At 54.9% G+C, this 7799-nt stretch overlaps 1 pseudogene; it reads right to left on the bottom strand.

Moving 5' to 3' along the window:
* Positions 1-371: 371 nt before the first annotated feature.
* On the bottom strand, positions 372-3193 carry LOC113616587 (serine/arginine-rich splicing factor 3 pseudogene; annotated as a pseudogene).
* Between the last annotated feature and the right edge of the window lie 4606 nt (positions 3194-7799).

Below are 7799 nucleotides of genomic sequence, written 5' to 3'. Positions count from 1 at the left end.
GCACAGTAACTCAAAGTTCAGCTCTACAATATACTCTTAATATGGCAGGACATTGGTATCTTGATAATCTCAACTTCCAAAAAACATTACAAAGAGTTATGTATTCATGTACAGCAACCACAGAGGGGACTTATGACCTAACTCAAAGGTAAACTAACTTCCTTGAAACTTCTTAGATTCTAAACTCACTGGACAACCTCTTGTCCAGTGTGAAGACTAGTGGAATTCTTAAACCTCTAATCTAGGGTAAGGGTGCGGCTTTCATTTCTACCTGCTGGCTTGTGTTCACAGCACTTTTTAAAGACTGCTTGCTTAACTACAGCTGCATACCATATCCCAGCTACAGAAAGTCTTTTCAACGTTTGCCAGTGTTGTTTCCATAATAATAAACATCACACTTTAGGTGGGCAGGAGTTAGAGTTTTATTATCAGTCTAGGCAACACCAAAAATTCAAAGCAAATTCAATTTTGCTTAAGGGAACATTGTAAAGTAACAATTCTTCATATTACATGCCTCATATGACCCATTTCAAACCATAGAGAATGACACCTTTATGTGTCACTGTCCCAAGAGACAAACAAATTTGAACAGCTAAAACATTTAAAAAGTGCATCAAGCTTCAGAAGTCTCAAACAAAACTTGAATTTTCTGTACATACTCCTGTCAAATGAAGTTATTTCCTGTGCACCACTCCTCTTGCAAAGTGGTCTTCTACTTCCTTTCATTTGACCTGGATCGGCTAGGAGACATAGAGAAAGATCGGGACGGCTTGTGATTTCTCTCCTGGGACAGTGATCTCTCTCTTCTCCTATATCTACAAAGGGACCTGCTCCAGCTGCGGGAGAAGCTTCTCCATCTTGGAGATCTGTGACAAGGGGGAGGACTCCTCCTCCAATAATCATCTTGAGGGCAACGAGCCCAAGAAGGAGGTGGCCACGATTTCGACTTCTCTTTTCCCCATTCGACAGGTCCACTCTTACTCAGCAGCCACAGAGTGTTCTCCCGTCTAGTTCTCAGACAGCATCCACTGCATCTTGGGGATCTTCATTTTCAACAAGAGCGAAGCCGGGAGGGTTTTTAGCAACCCACACACTTTGGAGTGGTCCATAATAGCCTAAAGCTCGTTCGAATTCAGTCTTGTTACCACTGTTTCCAGGATTCCCTACATAAACGTTACAATCCAACGGACAGGAATCCCGATGCAAGACCCTCGTGGCTCCTGGGTTTCACGGGCCACAGGGTGATCCCGGGCCTCTAGAATCTGGCAGCTGAATCTGCTCGCACAAGCTGTCCTGTGGGGATTCTTTTCCCCCTATGTGCCCAGCCCAGGGCCCTGCTGTCTAGGCCCGACCTCCAGGGTGACAGGGTGAACCCCAGGTCCCTGGAGCAAACACTCAGAGCCCTGGTGACCGGGCTAATGGGGCTGGGGCGGCAGGTGGACATGTGTGGCAACCCTGGTGGTGTTTGGCCCCATCTGCAGTTCCAGTTCCAGCTGAGAAAGAGCCTCGCTGTGTTATTTTCTCCTGGTTGTGTAAGGATCCCTGGTGTCATTTGACAGAAATGTAGATGGTGTGTTCTTTTCTCTTTTCTCCCTGCTTCTTCTCGTCCCTCTCTCCCTCCCTCTCTCCCTCTCCCTCTTTCCCTCTCTCTCCCCTTCCTCTCCCTCCTCCCTCTCCCCCTCCCTCTCTGCAGAGGGAAGGAGGTGTAGGGAGGAGGGAGAGAGAGCAGGAGAGGGAGAGAGGGATAGAGGGAGTGAAAGACGTCTCTCCCTCCCTCCCTCTATCCCTCTCTCTCTCTCCCCTCTCCCTCTCCTGCTCTCTCTCTCTCTCCCTCTACTTCCTTCCCCCTCTGGAGAGGGAAGGAGGTGGAGGGAGAGGGAGAGCGGAATATGGAAACAGTGACAGGGAGAGAGGAAGGGAGAGAAGGAGAGGGAGAGAGGGAGGAGGAAAGGGGGAGAGGGAGAGGGGGAGGGATAGAGGGAGAGGGAAAGAGGGAGAGAGAGAGAGGGACAGGGAAAGAGGGACAGAGAGAGAGGGAGGGAGAGAGGCAGAGGGAGAGATGGAGGGAGAGGGAGAGTGAGAGGCAGCGAGGTAGAGGGAGGGAGGGAGAGAGGTAGAAGTGCTGAGGAGGGGGGTTCCCTACCCCTCCCACTCCCATCCTGTCCCCACTGCTTTCTCTTTTTTCTGCTTCAACAAACTCCAGGCGCCTTTTAGATCAGCCCTGAAGTCAACGTTGATGCTTGGACAGCCTGACCTCCCTGCTGACTTCCAGCCCAGGACCACCACTGGGAGATGAAGTCTGCAGGGCCCTGGGCAGCGGGCTGCACAGGCACCTCTTCTGATGCCCAATCTCTCCTCGTTTACGAGGCAGCCGACACTCCCCTCCCTGACTCCCCAAGATTTGGGGCCTTTTTAGTATGTGTCGATAATGCCATGAGCTACTATTTAACTCTTCCACGAGGACCCATCTCCCAAAATGCAGTGGTTTTCAGCCTTGGCTGCACTAGAGAACCCCCAGGGAAGGGAGAGACGTCTCTCCCTCCCTCTCTCTCCCTCTCCCTCTGTACTTCTGTCTACCTCTCTCCCTCACCCTCTCCCTCTGGGGTGATGCCCAATGAGCTCAGAATCGCAGATGGCCCCCCATCCCCTCTCTGTGGCTTGCATGGGGGATGGGCCTTCTCACTGTGGCCTGGGCACAGCCTTGACATTCAGACATCGGGTCCTGCATGGACACTTGTGCTTGTCGCATACCGCATGTGGCTGCAGTCTGTGTTTCTGTAGATGGGGGCTGTGCATGAGCCCTTCACCTTCCCCACAGACAACACTGGTGGTTGCTCGGCCTCGCGGGTGATGCAGGGGGCATGGGGGACAGTCCTGTGTCCCCACCTTCTTGGGCTACAGACAGGCCACACTGGTTCTGTGGTGACTGGGGGCTCCCAGGAGAAACCCCCGCAGACCGGAGAGGTGGCCCCAGAGAAGGTGTCGTACGCCTGGGGCCGGGCCTCATTAGCAAGCCACGGGCCACCTGCAGCAACAGGCGTCTCACTGTCCAGGTGCTGGGTGTTCGGGCGCCGTGGGGATGAGCTGCTGTCTGCACGGCAGCTGTGTTTGCCTTGTTGAGCCCGGGGAGGCCCCTTGGTGGCTCCTGGAGATCCTGGCCACATTTCTTCCTGCTCTTGTCCTTAGAGCCCATCACGGTTCATGCCATTTCTGGTTCCAAAAGGACCTGTGTTAATAAAGACCATGTGTTAGGACAGCACCAATGTGTCTAGAAATCCGGGCCAGGAGGAGGAGGGAGGGGGATTGGCTGTGCCTGCCAGTGGCCTGAGAGCCCTGCCCACCTGCAGAGACCTGGCCCGGGGCCCGCGGGGAGGGCATGGCCCATGGTCCCCAGCACCTTCCATCTCTGGGTTCCAGGAGAACTGCGTGATCCTCAGGGAGCTGGTGAGGCTGCAGGCCCAGAAGTCCCGCCTGCTGGGGTTCCGCACACATGCTGACTCTGTGCTGGAGATGAACTTGGACAAGACCAGGCAGGTGGTGGCCACTGTCCTAGGTAACCCCGCCTCCCCCTGAGTTCCAGTGGGGACGGGGTCAGGCGGACCTTGACTGGACGTGGTGCTGCCTGAGACCCCACTATGTCAGCCCTTGGGGGTCAGCTTCCTGGACCCTTCATTCTGCCTCGAGGGGCACGGGAATGGGGGCGGCTGGGGGCCACCCCAGGGACGTAGCCGAGCCTCTCCCTTCCACCCGCAGGTGAGCTGGCCAAGAAGCTGAAGCCCCTTGGGGAGCAGGAGCGGCCGTGATCCTGGAGCTAAAGAAGGCTGAGTGCCAGAGGTGGGGCCTGCACTTTGACGGCCCCATCAACACCTTGATCCTGCATTACTACATGAACCAGGGAGAGGAGATGCGCTACCATGTGGACCAGTACCTGCTTAATGAGTCCTTCCCCATGCAGTTGGTCACACATGGGCTGCCGGGCATCTCCCAGGAGATGCTGGGGCTGACCTTTGACCTGGAAGAGGGCACCAACATGTGTCACGAAGACATGAGGCTCTACATGGTCCGGGATGCGGCCTCAAGCAAGGTCGTCCATCGGCAAGTTCTACCTGGACTTCTATCCTCGGTGCCTGCATGGGGGAACCTGTTGGCCGTGGGCCGGGGCTCCTCTGTGGAAGCGGAGCCTCACCTGCATCCCTCCCCAGGGAGGGGAAGTCCAGGCACGCGGCCTGCTTCAGCCTGCAGCCGGGCTGCCTGCAGCACGATGGGAGCTGTCAGTTTGCCATTGCGGCCATGGTGGCCAACTTCACCAAGGCTACGCACAACCTGCCTTCCCTGCTGCAGCATGATAAGCGGGAGACCTACTTCCATGACTTCAGGCACGTGATGCATCAGCTCCGCTCCCAGGTGCAGGGCTGCAGGCAGGGGGCAGGGAGGTCCCAGGTGCACGTGGTCCTCAGGCAGTCCCTCGCCATGGGATTTTTTCCCTGACGTCACCCCACACATGGTGATGCCCTCGGTGTCAGTTTCCATCATCAAACCCCAGGCACTGGGTGCAAAAACAAAGGATATGGATGCCTTCGAGGCTCTAAAGGCTAGAAGACACAGACCAAGGAGTCAGGGCTGGTTCCCTGCATATTAAATACACGTACGCAAGAGTTGCCTTTAAAAAACACAAAAGAAAAGAAAAGAACGTGACCTGCAAATCTGCGGACAGCTGATTATGAGAACAGAGGGAAGGCTCTGGTGCCGGGGGCGCAGTGCCCTGTGAGACTCTGGGGCTGCTGCCCGTCTCCATGGAGGCTCAGCAAGTCCCAGTGACTTCACCACATGGGGGACACCAACTGAGCATCTGGGCCCAGGACCCACTACACATTCAGTCTTCCTGCAGTCAGCCCTTCGTCCTAAGTGCGACGCTCTCACAGGCTGCACCGGGCAGCAAGGGGATAGTTTACTGAGCTGTGCATCCATCACTACTGCCGTGCTTTGGACCACTTCCATCACCCCCAAAATGTCACTCAACACATAGCTATCACTCCGCCCCCTCGTCAGCCCCTGAGAACAAGGAACCCACTCTGTGACTCTGTGGATCTACCTGTTCTGAATGTTTCTCCTCAGTGGGGTCACACCCTGTGTGTCCTTCTTTGTCTGACTTCTCTCCTGTAGCGTAGAGATCTCAGGGGGCATCCATGTGGCAGCGAGTGTCACGGCTTCAATCCTTTGCACGCTGAGAAATGGAAAAAAGATAAAAGAAAAGAATGGAACATTGCATGAAAGTCTGGTGACAGCTGGTGATGAGAATCAGATGCAAGGCTCTGGGGCGCCATGCCCTCTGAGGCCCTGGGGCTGCTGCAAGTCTCCGTGGAAGCTCAGCAACTCCCAGTCAGTACTCCAAGTAGGGGGGCCGCCAACTGAGTGTCTGGGTCCAGGACCCACTGCTCGTTCTGTCTTCCTGCAGTCAGCCCTTCGTCCTGAGAGTGATGTTCTCACAGGCTACAACGGGGAGCATGTGGACAGTTTACTGAGCTGTTCAGCCGTCCCTACTGCCATGCTTTGAACCACTTCCATCACCCGAAAAATGTCCCTCATCCACTTAGCTATCACTCCGTCCCCTCCTCAGCCCCTGATAACCAGGAACCTAATCTCTGACTCTGTGAATCTGCCTGTTCTGGACGTTTCTCCTCAGTGGTGTCACACCCTGTATGTCCTTCGGTGTCTGACTTCTTTTGCTGAGCATCGTGTCCTCAGGGTGCATCCACATGGCAGCGAGTGTCACGTATTCACCCCTTTGCATGCTGAGGGACTGAGAAAAGAAAAAAGAAAAGAAAGGAATATTGCATGCAAGTCTGTTGACAGCCATTGATGAGAACCAGAGGGAAGGCTCTGGGGCCAGGGGTGCCGTGCCCTGTGAGTCCCTGGGGCTGATGCCAGTCACCGTGGAGGCTCAGGAACTCCCAGTGACTTCCGCTTGTGGGGGGCGCCAGCTGAGCATCTGGGCACAGGACACACTGTTGTTCAGTCTTCCTGCGGTCAGCCGTTCGTCCTGAGAGCAATGCTCTCACAGGCTGCACAGGAGCACGGGGGACAGTTTAGTAAGCTGTGTAGCCGTCACTACTGCCATGTTCTGGACCATTTCCATCACCGCACACTTCAGGCTAAAATGGGGAGCATGGGGACAGTTTACAGAGCTGTGCAGCCGTCCCTACTTCCGTGCTTTGGACCACCTCCATCAACCCAAAATTGTCCCTCACGCCCTTACCAATCACTCCATCCCTCACCAGCCCCTGACAACCAGGAACCCACTCTCTGACTATGTGGATCTAGCTGTTCTGGACGTTTCTCCTCAGTGCGGTCACACCCTGTGTGTCCTTCTGTGTCTGACTTCTCTCGCTGAGCATCATGTTCTCAGGGTGCATCCACATGGCAGCAAGTGTCAGGGCTTCACCGCTTTGTGTGGCCTAGTGACGTAAAGAAGAGAAGATAAAAGCAAGGAACATTGAATGCAAATCTGGTCACAGCTGGTGATGAGAAACAGAGGGGAGGCCCTGGGGCCCGGGGCGCTGTTCCCTGTGTGGCCCTGGGGCTGCTGTCATTCTCTGTGGAGGCTCAGTAACTCCCAGTCACTACCCCAAGTGGGGGGCCGCCAAATGAGTATCTTTGCCAAGGACCCACTGCTCGTTCAGTCTTCCTGCGGTCAGCACTTAGTCCTGCTGGCTATGCTCTCACAGGATGCACCAGAGAACAGGGGACAGTTTACTAAGCTGTGAAGCCATCACTACTGCCATTTGTTGGATCATTTCCGTCACCTGAAAAATGTCCCTCACGCCCTTTGCTATCACTCCGTCTCCTAGGCAGCCCGTGACAAACAGGGAGTTACTCTCTGCATCTGTGGATCTACCTGCTCTGTACGTTTCTCCTCAGTGGAGTCAGACCCTGCGTGTCCTTTTGTTTCTGACGGCTCTCGCTGAGCATCGTGTCCTCAGGGTGCATACACGTGGCAGCAAGTGTCAGGGCATCACCCCTTTGCGTGCTGAGGGACAGAGAAAAGATAAAAAAAAAGAATGGAACATTGCATGCGAGTCTGGTGACAGCTGGTGATGACAACCAGTGGGAAGGCCCTTGGGCCGGGTGCGCCATGAACTGTGAGGCCCTGGGGGTGCTGCCAGTCTCTGTGGAGGCTCTGCAAGTACCAGTGACTTCCCCACATGGGCAGCACCAGCTCAGGGTCTGGGCCCAGGACTCACTGCGTGTTCAGTCTTCCTGCAGTCAGCCTTCATCCTGAGAGCGATGCTATCACAGGCTGCAATGGGGAGCATGGGGACAGTTTACTGAGCTGTGCAGCCATCTTTACTGCCGTGCTTTGGATCACTTCTGTCACCCCAAAATGTACCTCACACCCTTAGCTATCACTCCGTCCCCTCGGCAGCCCCTGAAAACCAGGAACCCACAGATTATGTGGATCTACCTGTTCTTGACGTTTCTCCTCAGTGGTGTCACACCCAGTGTGCCCTTGTGTGTCTGACTTCTCTCGCTCAGCATCATGTTCTCAGGGTACATCCACGTGGCAGCGAGTGTCAGGACTTCACCCCTTTGCATGGCCCAGTGGCGTAAGGAAGAAAAGAGAAAAGAAAGGAACATTGCATGCAAGTCTGCTGACAGCCGATGATGACAATGGGTGCCACGGACGGATTGGAAAAGGGCAATGGCATAACCCAAGAGCCCTGGGAGGTGAAAGAGAGGTTGTAGGGATGAAGATAGAAAGGCATGCGATTCTCCGAAGCAGTCACCGTAACCCAGGTGTA

The sequence above is a fragment of the Aethalodelphis obliquidens genome, unplaced genomic scaffold (genome assembly GCF_003676395.1).
Source record: "Aethalodelphis obliquidens isolate GAN/ISIS:26980383/991018 unplaced genomic scaffold, ASM367639v1 scaffold175, whole genome shotgun sequence".
Taxonomy (NCBI): Eukaryota; Metazoa; Chordata; class Mammalia; order Artiodactyla; family Delphinidae; genus Aethalodelphis; species Aethalodelphis obliquidens.
Note: the sequence above shows the minus strand (reverse complement) of the source record. Positions and strands in the feature narration are given on the sequence as shown.